The 13,665-nt window shown below is 39.6% G+C and overlaps 1 pseudogene; it reads right to left on the bottom strand.

Annotated features, from left to right (window-relative positions):
• Window positions 1-1,754: 1,754 nt before the first annotated feature.
• Window positions 1,755-1,977, bottom strand: LOC137644691 (small nucleolar RNA U3; annotated as a pseudogene).
• Window positions 1,978-13,665: the final 11,688 nt, after the last annotated feature.

Genomic DNA, 13,665 nt, shown 5'->3' with positions numbered 1-13,665 from the left:
CCTGTAGGTCCTCCATGGGTGACTGATTTACAAAACTTCTCCTGGCTGCTACTATTCTTGACATCATCGTCAGAATTTCGTTCATGATCTTTTTTAATAACATCCATTCGTCTTTTATCTTCTTTAGTTATGTTCTTCATCTTCCTTCTCAAGTCTCCTCTTTTTATCTCTTCACATCTAAAGCCAATTATTTTGGTAGCTGCTGCACTCGATCTTTTGTTCATTATCACACTTGTTTTTAATCCTCTTTATCCAACCGTAAAGCTACCAAACTTGTCATAGGGGCGTTGGGTAATAACCCAAAAATACATGATATGAGGCGAGGAATCAGACAAGGGTGAATTCGTAAAAAGATTTATTATCAAAGTTAATTTTCACAATTAAAATGAGCAGAAATCTTTAAAGCGAGTGAATTAGAACTTTAAATCTTGAGGGTGCATAACAGTAGAATTATAAGTTTCTCACTGGCTCTTAAATGATTTCATTAGTCAAATAGAATTAAATTTACTTTTAACTGGTACAAAAACATACCCGGGGAGAGCGGACGGGGAGACATTCAAAAGAAGCTATTGGACGTCTTATGGCGTATGGACGTCCGCCATGGCTGTGGTAGGGTTAGTTAGAGTTGCCCACTCATGAGTAGGACTCGAACTTAACTGCCTTTACTGACACAGTCTGTGCATTCTTATTTCCCCTGCATTGCTGGGGGTAAAGGACTTGTCTCGCCTATGGGTAGCAGGTGACGTAACCGAACCATACTGGTTCTCACTCTTCGTCCCCTCTCCCCGGTGTACCTGTTCACATGAAAACGGATTAAGTACACATGTGCTTGGGTCATCAAAAACCATGCAAAAATCAAAGTGGCTCGAACTAGTTCCCAAAAACTCATAGATCAGGGAGACAAGGTGATAGCTCGGCAATATCCGCCCTACTTTCTGCTCAATTACTTTACTGCTTAGCCTTTGTTTAAAATAATGTATTTGTCTGTGAAATAATAGAAAAAAAATTAACAATAATAATAGTAATATTAATAATAATAATAATAATAAGAAGAAGAAGAAGAAGAAGAAGAAGAAAAAATAATAATAATACAATTTAAAACTAACATATATCGGAGGAAAATAAGGATACACATTTAAGAATGCTAGACCAAGAGAGAGAGAGAGAGAGAAAGAGAGAGAGAGAGAGAGAGAGAGAGAGAGAGAGAGAGAGAGAGAGAGAGAGAGAGAGAGAGATTTTATACTGTAATACTATATGAGCTACGTGTATTGAAAGTATTGTTGCACACTATTGCATTTATGGAACATATTTGAACGTTATTTGTAAGTACAGTAGCAAATTTTATGAAGGATTTAATCATCTATTAGATACCTCAAATATAGGATGTGATTCTTTTTAATTATGTATTACAATAGGATCCAGTCTTTTAACAGTGATGTTCATTTGTTATTTCTATATTTTCTATACATGATTTTGTTTATGATGTTTCCACTTCCCAGTCACAACTCATACTTAACTCAGAACAGAATTTGATAACAGTAGCATTAATATATATTGAGAAGATTAAACGACTTTTATAACACAAACATATTGCTGAATCCTACCAAGAAGATTAGACGAAGATGAGATTAACACAACTGAAGCAACCATTGCTTATTTCAGGTGACTGAGCTGATACAATAATGGTAATAATTCTGTGTTGTACACAGTATACTGCAACAAAGGAATAAAAGACCTCAGGCAGCCAAACAAGAGCCAGCAAGAGGAAACCAAACTCATGCAGCCAGAAACTACAGCCAGACTGGGGAACGCCAGTCAACACTAGGCTACAATCAAGTTCGATGTCAAGAATACTCACGAGCCGCATCCCGGTCAGAGGACGACACTCAACCTCGTCATCGTGGTTGAACTCGTTCCTAGTTTTGGACTTAAACTCATCAATCACACTATAGAATTGATCCTATGGAGTATGATCATGTCTAGGGACTGAATATGGCCTACCTTTCTGATACGGCCAATATTTCACTAACTCTAGCCACTGAGGCTATTGCAAACAGAAAAAGTGACTTCTGTGTTAGATCTTTTAGAGTACAATCCCCATTGTATATGTTCAAAGCATAGTGCAAGACTTTGTTCAACGACCATGTGATGGGCTTTAGAGGCATTGCCGGCGAGAGTCTAGCACATGCTTTTGGTACTTTATTGAAGATTTCGCTTGTGAGGTCCATCTCAAAGGTGTATAGAAGAGGTCTAGTCAGGGCTGACTTACACACAGTTATCGTAGTGGAAGCTGGGCCTTGTTCAAGTAGGTAGATGAAGAAATAGAGACAAAAATGTATTGAAATTTCTGTTAGTCTCCTTATTTTCACAAAGGATACCCATTTCTTCCAAGATGATTCATATTGTCTCCTGGTTGAGCTTGACTTGTACTCTTCAATGGAGTCGACCTTGACCTTCAAGATCCCAAGCTTTGTTCGCTACTAGGGTGAGAAAATCATGAGATGTAGGTTGTTGGTTCTCGAGGATGACTAACTAGTTAACTAGTTTAACTTTTCGATCTCGTGAGATTAAAGCTCTGTTGATTGACCTTGATGCTTATGGAGGTGTAGACCCAAATGGTATTTTTCCTTTGTTTTTTATAAAGACAGCAGGTTTCTTAGCTCCAAAGTTAACTGTTATTTTGCACAAGTTAGCAATAAGAGGAGCTTTTACCACTTGTTGGAGAGTTGGTAATGTTACTTATCTATGTAAATGGGTTTATGGTAGCTCAAGTCCCACTGATTACCGCCCATTTTCCATAACTCCCATATGATGTAAAGTTTTTGAACGTCTTCTGGCAAAACGTCTTAATAGGTTTGTTGAAGATAATCATCTACTCCCTGGTTTGTAATTTGGTTTTCGTAAAGGCCTTGGAGAATGTGATGCCCTTCTTACAATCTCCAATGCTGTACAGAAATCCCTTGATTGTGGTCAGGAAGTTCGTATGATTGCCCTTGATTTTAGTGCTGCCTTTGACCGTGTTGATCATAAGGCCCTTGTTTTCAAACTCAAACAGTTGGGAGTGGGTGGGTCGTTTCTCAGCATTATTATTGATTTTTTAAGTAATAAGATATAAAAGAGTTATTGTTGATGGGCACCATAGTGAGTATAGGAATGTGATATCCAGTGTTCCACAGGGTAGTGTTCTTGGTTCTTGGTTCTTTGGCCTAGAAAACAAGCTTGTTGCATATGCAGATGATGCTACTCTCTTTGCATCAATTACATCCCCTGGATGTAGATCTGGGGTTGGTGAATCCCTTAATAGAGATTTAGATAGAATTAGTGCATGGTGAAAATTATGGGGTATGAAGTTGAATCCTGATAAAACCCAAAGTATGATTGTAAGTAGGTCAAGGACTGTGGCTTTTCAACATCCGGATCTCAGTATTGATAATGTTTCTTTAAATTTGTATGACTTTCAAAATTTTAGGTTTGATTCTCGACAACAAATTTACTTTTGAAAAACTCATTAGGTCTATGTCTTCTTCAATCGCACAAAAAATTGGCTTATTGAGAAAGTCATATAGGATTTTCGGTGATTAATCTATTCTGGAGAAGTGTTTTAATTCTTTCATTCTACCTTGTTTTGAGTCTGGTTTTCTGCTGCTGATTCTCATCTTAATTTGTTGGACAGATACTTACGGTCTATTAAAGTTCTTATTCCTGATCTAGATGTTAATCTTTGGCACAATCGTTCAATTAGTTCATTAAGCATGTTGCATAAGATTTTTCATAACTCTGACCATCCTTTACATTCAGATCTCCCTGGACAATTCTATCCTGTTCGTAATACTAGGCAGGCAGTTAATTCAAATAGCTAGGCCTTCTCCATCAATACTACACAGTATTCTAAAAGCTTTATTCCAGGTGTTACCAAGTTGTGGAATGATCTTCCTAATCGGGTAGTTGAATCAGTAGAACTTCAAAAGTTCAAAGTTGAAGCAAATGTTTTTATGTTGACCAGGCTGACATGAGTCTTTTTATTGTTTATATATGACATAACTGTTTTTGACGTTGTTAATAGTTTATAGAGGACATATCTGTTTTGACACTGTTACTGTTATTTAAAATGATATTTTGGTAATTTATTCTCATCATTTATTTATTTCCTTATTTCCTTTCCTCACTGGGCTATTTTCCCTGTTGGAGCCCTTGGGCTTATAGCATCTTGCTTTTACAAGTAGGGTTTTAGCTTGACTAGTAATAATGATAATATATATATATATATATATATATATATATATATATATATATATATATATATATATATATATATATATATACATATATATATGTATATATATATACATATATATGTATATAAATCTTTATATAAATATATGTATATATATACACATATTTATGTATATCTACACACAAACACACACACACACACACACACACACATATATATATATATATATACATATATATATATATATATATATATATATATATATATGTATATATATATATATATATATATATATATATATATATATATATATATATGTATATATATATATATAAATATATACTGTATATATATATATATATATATATATATATATATATATATATATATATATATATATATATATATATATATATATATATACAGTATATATATATATATATATATATATATATATATATATATATATATATATACATATATATATATATATATATATATATATATATATATATATATATATATATATATATATGTGCATATATATATATATATATATATATATATATATATATATATATATATATATATATATACGTGCATATATATATATATATATATATATATATATATATATATATATATATATATATATATATATATGTATATATATTGCCGCTTTCCCTTTGAAGGATCTCAGTTTGCCGAGGACCTTCAAAAGGAGGTTGTGCGGAGGGAACAGGTAAATCCTGGACCATCTGTTCCAGTCTAGGGATATAGCGTCCACTGCCTCCGCTAGCAGATCCTCGTATGGGGACAAGTAACGATCTATTTTCTTGTTGTCTTTTGTTGCAAAGAGGTCTATTTGCAGTTCCGGAACTCGACTCAAGATGAAGGAGAACGATCCTGCGTCTAGGGACCATTCTGACTATATTGGTGTAAACATAGATAGAGCGTCCACTGTCACGTTGCGGAACCCTTGAATGTGAACTGCTGACAGATGCCATTTCTTCCTTTCCGCCAAGCGGAATATGGCCAACTTCACTTGGTTGATTTGAGGCGACCTCGACCCTTGTCGATTCAGGCATTTCACTATCACCTCGCTGTCTACAACCAATCTTATGTGGGTCGAGTGGCGAGGAGATACTTTCTTTAGTGTCAGAAGTACTGCCATGGCTTCTAGAAAGTTGATGAGAAATGACTTGAAAAGATTGGACAAAGCTCCTTGGACTCTCTTCTGGTGAGAGTGGCCTCCCCAGCCTTCCTTGGAAGCATCTGTGTGGATAGTAACTGACGAGGGAGGAGGTTGAAGAAGTATTGTTTTCTTCAGTTGCTTGTCTTTGGACCATGGCTTGAGAAGCGTTCGCAGTCGAGTCGGTAGTGGTCTCATTAGACCTCTTCGCGCGTTTGATGCATACTTACTTCAGACTCCTGTTGCATCCTTTAGCTGTGCTCTTAGCACTGGATCTGTTATCGAAGCAAACTGTAGAGAGCCCAGCACTCTCTCCTGTTCGCGTCTTGATATCCGTTTGGATTTCAATAGTCTCTTGACAGATCCTGCTATTTCTTTCCTCTTCTTCCCAGGAATGGAAAGTCGATGTGACTTCAAATTCCAGTGGATTCCCAACCACTGAAATTTTTGAGCTAGAGATAGTTGAGACATTTTGATGTTGATCTTGAATCCTAGATGTTCCATGAACTGGATCACTATCTTGGAGGCTTGCATGCATTCTGTCCTGGATGCTGCCCACACCAGCCAGTCATCCAAGTAGGCCACTACTTGGATCCCCTTTAGGCGTAATTGATGGACGGCTGCGTTCGCAAGCTTCGCGAAAATCCTTGGGGCTATGTTTAGCCCGAATGGCAAGGCGTAAAGTCTTCTTTGTAACTTTAAGCCTAGGTAGGAGGAGAGGTGACGATTAATTGGAACGTGCCAATAAGCGTCAGACAAGTCTATAGAGACGGTATATACCCTTTTGGGCAGTAGGGTCCTTATGTGTTGGAGTGTGAGCATCCTGAACTTGTTGAGTGGCGACAAGTCCAGAATGACACTAAACTTTTCTGAGTCCTTCTTTGGAACACAAAACAGCCTTCCTTGGAACTTGATGGACTTAACTTTTCGGATTACTCTTTTCTCTAAGAGTTCTCGGACATATTCTTCCAGAATGGGGGTAGAGTGTTGGAAGAACTGAGGAAATTGAGGTGGAGGACTGCTCCAGCTCCAACCTAGTCCATTCTTTATTAGGCTGTGGGCCCAGGGATCGAACGTCCAACGATCCCTAAATAGATGTAGTCTCCCTCATACTGGAAGCATCTCACTTCCGCTGTTGTGGACCTGAGGCTTTGCCTCCTTGACCGCGTCCTCCCATGAATCCCCTTCCCCTTGAAGGGCATCTAGAAGAGCCTCTGGCTGTTCCTCTAACATTTGAGCAAAAGGAAGAAGTCTGCCTCTCAAAAGCTGGGTTAAAAACCGGCGACTGTGTCACCACTTGTTGAGGTACCAACTGGTACGTAGTTGGAGGTTGTGCCACTATCTGAGGCACCGCGGTCGCAGGGAGTTTCTGCTGTTGCTGTCGGTAGGACTTAGCCGGCCAAGAGGATAGCCTAGGCCTTTTTGTCTTCTTCTTGGGTTGGGGACCCTCATCCGGAGAAAACTTTCTCTTAAGATTTAAGCCCCACTTTTTGAGAAGGTTCCTATTCTCATTGGATGAATGTCTACTACCTCTTTAACCACTTCGTTGGGAAAGAGGTCCTTACCCCAGATGCAAGAAGAGATCAGCTTCCTTGGTTCGTGCCTCACCGCAGCTGAGGCGAACACGAACTCTCTACAGTCTCTCCTAGCTTTAATAAAGCTATAGAGATCCTTCGTAACTGTGGCCAGATGGGTTTTGGCCACTACCATGAACATGTCCTGGTTCTTGGGGTCACTTGCCATCGTTTCCAATGTCGTTTGCAACGACATCGATGCCGCAAGTCTTTCTTTCGTCTCTTGCTCTCTGCGCAAGAGAGACTCCGACAGCTTTGGAAGTTCCTCACCAAACTGACGTTCGGCAATATTAGCTTCCAGCTTCCCGACTGAGAAGGTAAGGTGAACGTCCTTCCAGTCTTTTTGGAACAAGGGTAAGATCAGGGATAACGGCTTGCATTCCTCCAAGGAGGGGCATGGTTTCCCTGCCTCCGCCGCCTTCAAAGCTGCCTTATATCCCTTTTCCATGAAGGGAAAGGCTCTGGTTGGAGAGGCCACAAAGGAGGGAAGCTTCTTACTCAAGGCTGGCACTTTTGAGTTCGTGAAGCCTCTCTCTTTCATCAAGCTCGCTAGTAACGCCTTTGCTTTACTATGATCAAGGACCATGACCTCCTTCGTCTCCGTCTCCTCCTTTTAGGCTGGCTCCTTCCTAAGACAGACATAGCAGTGCAGGTAAGAGTCTATGTTGGGCCAAGATTCCACATCTCCCAGGGGAATTGAGCCCAACTTCTCCGATATTACAATCTTCCCGGCTGTCATTGGCATGTGTTCGGCATACCTCCAAGGATTGGTATCCGAGCACAAAGGAAGATCCTTCACGTTGAGTCGCTTCTGGGGTCCACGTGATGCTGTGAGTCTACGTATCTCCAGTTTCATCGCAGCTTCCTTTTCATCACCCTTCTTTTGTATTTGTTGAATCATCTCAACAATAGAAGAAAGAGTCCTTCCCAGATCACCTGGGATAGTAGACGATTCCTGGGCCGGAACCGATGTAACCGAAACCTCGTCGATATCTTCCTCTTCTATTTCTGGAGCCTGGGTCAGCTCCTCCTCCTAACCTTCTCCAAGAAGGTCCTTCTCTGTATAATACGACACTTCTGACATCCTATCGTCCAATTGGATGTCTTGAAGAGCGGCCGAGACTTCAGAATCTACCGGATTCTGGACAGTTGGTATCTCCTCCTGAGGCTGAGGAATGACTGCATCAGCCGATGCCTTAGGGAAAAGGTAGGCCCACATCTTCTCGTTTAGAAGGTAGGGGACTGAAGTGTTTTTCTGAAAACCCCTCACCCAGGTTCGCAACTTTTCCCTAGCCGCATCCCTTGACTCCGCCGACTTAGGGGCTTGCGCATGATGCGTGCCTCCTGCATAACTCATGTCCATAGAAGTTCTTACTGCGGACATTGCAGAACATACTCCCGCACTTCGGATGGTCCTCCTGTAAAGAGAAGAGAATCCATGAGTATCAAGTGAATGCTTTTCACTTATTATTAATACATGTAGCTTATACAGTAAAGCTAGAGAGGAAAGAAGGAAAGACACATACTAGTATTTCCTGCCCAGCCAATTGCTGTAACCTCCCAAGATATTTAAACTAAGGTTAATTCTATTCTAGAATACCTTATAAATTTTCCTAAGCGTAAAGTTAAGGGGTAACTCACTGCCGGCCGGCAGTGACTACGAACCAGAGAACCTCCACCTACCCGGCTACCGGCCGTTAAGCCGGCAGCCGGGCCAGGGGTACAAAACCCTAGCAAGAGAAACAGTACGGCTGCAAGGTTATAAGGCGGCATTGCCATACAACCTTCATCCAGAAAGAGTGAACATATGGAGGGGAGAATGTACCATTCAGGCTTCCTATATATTCATAGCCTGCCGGACTCTACCAGCAGACACGGAAGGGATACCAAGGGAGGTCTGGGGTTCACTCTGCAGAAGAAAAAGGGGTCTCTGCCAGCCAGCACGTTATTGCCGGCCGGCAGAGAGCTGAGTCGGTCCCCCATCCTAACCTACACTAGGTACAGAAGTAGGACTGACCAAGAGATGTGATGGCTAGGCCATCACTAAGAAAGAGAGGGGGAACGGGATAAGGGTGCTGTAAACTTCGTTCTAGTATGAGACACACCCAGCAGTTAGGAAAGCTCATCCTAACCTAGAGTTTGTCAATAAGGGAGGAAGGTTGGCAATACTTGCTATCCTCCATACCAGAACAAAGTTAGGTTTAGTTATTTCGCCAGGTAACGGAAAAAACTTATTCTCCACCCGAGAAAAACAACACAGGACAGTCTGCTAGTCCACTAGTAGAAGGAATCATCTCGTACAGAATCCTTCAGATGTGGGCTAGGGAAGCAAAGCCTCCTGTGTCTGCACCTAACCTAGCAAAGGAAACTCATTCTCTATGCTAGGAAGACGCAGACCACAGACTAGAACTCTGATGTTCTGCCCCAAACCCAAGAAACAGTCAGTCTGGTTAGCATGTCAGGACAGACATATCCTAGTATAGTTATACCTGAATATTATTCAGATAGAACCACTAGGAGTAAGCCTAAGGCTTACTCAGAGGGAGAAAGGAAATGAACCTAGTCTCCTGAGGAGAAAAGAACAACCGGGGATGTGTGCGGAAGTATACTAAAGCCCCATAGGCTGCTAGCCAAGGTGTGGTGAGAATCGATTACCTAAATCACCGAAACTCTCTCGTATACAATCTTGGAGAAGAAAATTCAACAATATCTTACATGTATAAAACATTTGCCTATAGCTTCAATAACATAACACTCGGATAACTTATATTATTCTTATTATTATTACTATCCAAGCTACAACCATAGTTGGAAAAGCAAGATACTATAAGCCCTGGGGCTCCAACAGGGAAAAATAGCCCAGTGAGGAAAGGAAATAAGGAAATAAATAAATGAAGAGAACAAAATAACAATAAATCATTCTAAAATAAGTAACAACGTCAAAACAGACATGTCATATATAAACTATTAACAACATCAAAAACAAATATGTCATAAATAAACTATAAAGAGACTCATGTCCACCTGGTCTAAAAAAAAACATTTGCTCCAACTTTGATCTTTTGAAGTTCTACTGATTCAACTACCCGATTAGGAAGATCATTCCACAACTTGGTCACAGCTGGAATAAAACTTCTAGAGTACTGCGTAGTATTGAGCCTCGTGATGGAGAAGTCCTGGCTATTAGAATTAACTGTCTGCCTAGTATTACGAACAGGATAGAAATGTCCAGGGAGATCTGAATGTAAAGGATGGTCAGAGCTATGAAAAATCTTATGCAACATGCTTAATGAACTAATTGAACGACGGTGGCAGAGATTAATATCTAGATCAGGAATAAGAAATTTAATAGACCGTAAGTGTCTGTCCAACAAATTAAGATGAGAATCAGCAGCTGAACACCAGACAGGAGAACAATACTCAAAACAAGGTAGAATGAAAGAATTAAAACACTTCTTCAGAATAGATTGATCACCGAAAATCTTGAAAGACTTTCTCAATAAGCCTATTTTTTTGTGCAATTGAAGAAGACACAGACCTTATATGTTCCTCAAAAGTAAATTTACTGCCGAGAATCCCACCTAAAATTTTGAAAGAGTCATACAAATTTAAAGAAACATTATCAATACTGAGATCCGGATGTTGAGGAGCCACCGTCCTTGACCTACTTACAATCATACTTTGAGCTTTGTTAGTATTCAACTTCATACCCCATAATTTGCACCATGCACTAATTCTAGCTAAATCTCTATTAAGGGATTCACCAACCCTAGATCTACATTCAGGGGATGGAATTGATGCAAAGAGAGTAGCATCATCTGCATATGCAACCAGCTTGTTTCCTAGACCAAACCACATGTCATGTGTATATAGTATGAAAAGTAATGGGCCAAGAAAACTACCCTGTGGAACACCGGATATCACATTCCTATAATCACTATGGTGCCCATCAACAACTCTTTGAGATCTATTACTTAAAAAATCAATAATAATGCTAAGAAACGACCCACCCACTCCCAACTGTTTCAGTTTGAAAACAAGGGCCTCATGATTAACACGGTCAAAGGCAGCACTAAAATCAAGGCAAATCATACGAACTTCCTGACCACAATCAAGGGATTTCTGTACAGCATTGGATATTGTAAGAAGGGCATTACATGCTCCAAGGCCTTTACGAAAACCAAATTGCAAACTAGGGAGCATATGATTAACTTCAGCAAACCTATTAAGACGTTTTGCCAGAAGACGTTAAAATATTTTAGATAATATGGGAGTTATGGAAATTGGGCAGCAATCAGTGGGACTTGAGCTACCACAAACACATTTACATAGAGGAGTAACATTACCAATTCTCCAACTAGTGCTATAAGCTCCTCTTCTTGCTAACTTGCGCAAAATAACCGATAACTTTGGAGCTAAGAAATCTGCTGTCTTTATAAAAAACCAAAGAAAAATACCATTTGGGTCAACACCTCCATATGCATCAAGGTCCACCAACAGAGCTTTAATCTCACGAGATCAAAAAGCTAAACTAGTTAGTTTAGCCTCAGGAAAACAGGAATGAGGCAGTCCAAGTTTTTCATTACTCTGTTTACTGTCATGAACATCAGCCAAAAGGGTTGCCTTTTCCTTTGGACAGTGAGTGACTGAGCCATCTGGTTTAAGTAATGGAGGAACTGTTGCATCTACACCAAAGAGAGCTGATTTAAGGGTAGACCACCATTTATCTTCCTGAGTTGTACCAAAAAGGGTTTCTTTTATGGTTAAATTGTACTCCTTTTCAGTTAAGGCATAAACTCTTTGAGCAAAAGCTCGGAGCCGAGTATAGTTGTTCCAGTTCAAATCTGATCTGTTACCCTTCCAAAGGTGATAGTCCTACTGCTTCTCCAAATAAGCACGTCTACAATCATCATTGAACCACGGTTTGTCCTTCACTCGGTACCTTAGCACACGAAAAGGGATACCCATATCAATTATGTTGACTAGATTCCCATTCAAAGGGACAACAGGATCTACACTACTATATAATTGTGACCAATTCAAGCACAAAAGATCATGCAAAATCCCATTCCAGTCTGCTTGGGATTTCATATAAATTTTACAAGATTATGATATATCAGGGACAGGCTGCTCAGTCTTCACTACTAATGAAATCAAGGCATGATCAGATGTCCCGAATGGAGAACCAACCTTACTAGTTATAATGCTAGGGTAGTCAGTGTGTACGAGTTCCAAGCAATTACCACACCTGTGAGTATCTTCATTTATGATTTACTCACAGCCTGATTCAGAGGCAAAGTCTAAAGTTCTTAAGCCTTGGCGATCGGTAGGAGAGATAGAACTTAACCATTCCCTATGGTGAGCATTAAAATCACCAACAAAGACAAAAGAAGCCTTCCTATCATCTTCTTGTATCTTAGCCATAATGGTAAGAAGACAATCAACGATAGAATCATCCATGTCTGGATTCCTGTAGATCGAACACAAATAAAAGTTGTTATGCCTGCCACAAACTTTTATTACCTGAATCTCATGACATCCACATTGATAGCAGGACTTATGAGAAGCAGGGTACTCGGTCCTAATATACACCGCCATTCCCCTGACCCTAGGGATGGCATCAAATTTAAACATTATTGGCTTCTTAAAACCAGTTATAAGGAGCTCAGATTAGTGCCTCATATTAGAAACCAAAGTTTCTAAGCAAATAAAGAATATACTGTCTGGACGCAACTGTAAGATCTTGGATATTTGCATGAAAACCACGAATATTGCAATACAGAGGACGACACTGACGAAATCTAAGACGTACTGGTCCCGGATTTCGCTTAATGTCTCCAGACAGCATAAGAATTAATAGAAATATAAAAGAGACATCATACTTAAAAACTAGATTAACAAGAATTATAACAAAAACAATATGTACAGAATTATGAATAAAGTGATTGATGATACCCATAGACTATCGTAAAAAGTTGGAAAAACTGGTCAACATGGAGGAGCCGAAACACCATGCAAGGCTAAATACCCTCCAGGATAGCCACTTCAACTGAAGGGAGGACAGTAAGGATGGTTTTGAGAAAAAAAAAGAATCAGAAAAAGGGGAAAAAAAAACCTCTTGATAAACCACCAGGCATCCATGGCCCTTCTATTAAGCCTCCCCAACACACCATTTCAAAAAAAATAAGAGGAAGAAAAAATAATAAGCTAGAATAGTGTGACCAAGTGTACCCTCAAGCAAGAGAACTCCAACCCAAGACCGTGGAAGACCATGGTACAGAGGCTATGGCACTACCCAAGACTAGAGAACAATGATTTAATTTTGGAGTGTCCTTCTCCTAGAAGAGCTGCTTACTATAGCTAAAGAGTCTCTTCTACCCTTACCAAAAGGAAAGTACACTGAAAAAATTGCAATTAAGTAATTAACCCCTTGAGTAAAGAAGTGTTAAGTATCTCATTGTTGTCAGTTGTATGAGGAAAGACGAGAATATGTAAAGAATAGGCCAGACTATTCTGTGTAAGTGTAGGCAAAGAAAAAATAAGCCGTGACCAGAGAGAGGGATCCAATGCATTACTGTCTGGCCAGTCAAAGGATCCAATACCTCTCTAGTGGTAGTATCTCAATGGGTGGCTGGTGCCCTGGCCAACCTACTACATATAAACAT

Source organism: Palaemon carinicauda, chromosome 7 (genome assembly GCF_036898095.1).
Source record: "Palaemon carinicauda isolate YSFRI2023 chromosome 7, ASM3689809v2, whole genome shotgun sequence".
In the NCBI taxonomy this organism is placed as follows: Eukaryota; Metazoa; Arthropoda; class Malacostraca; order Decapoda; family Palaemonidae; genus Palaemon; species Palaemon carinicauda.
This window is presented reverse-complemented; position numbering and strand designations above follow the sequence as displayed.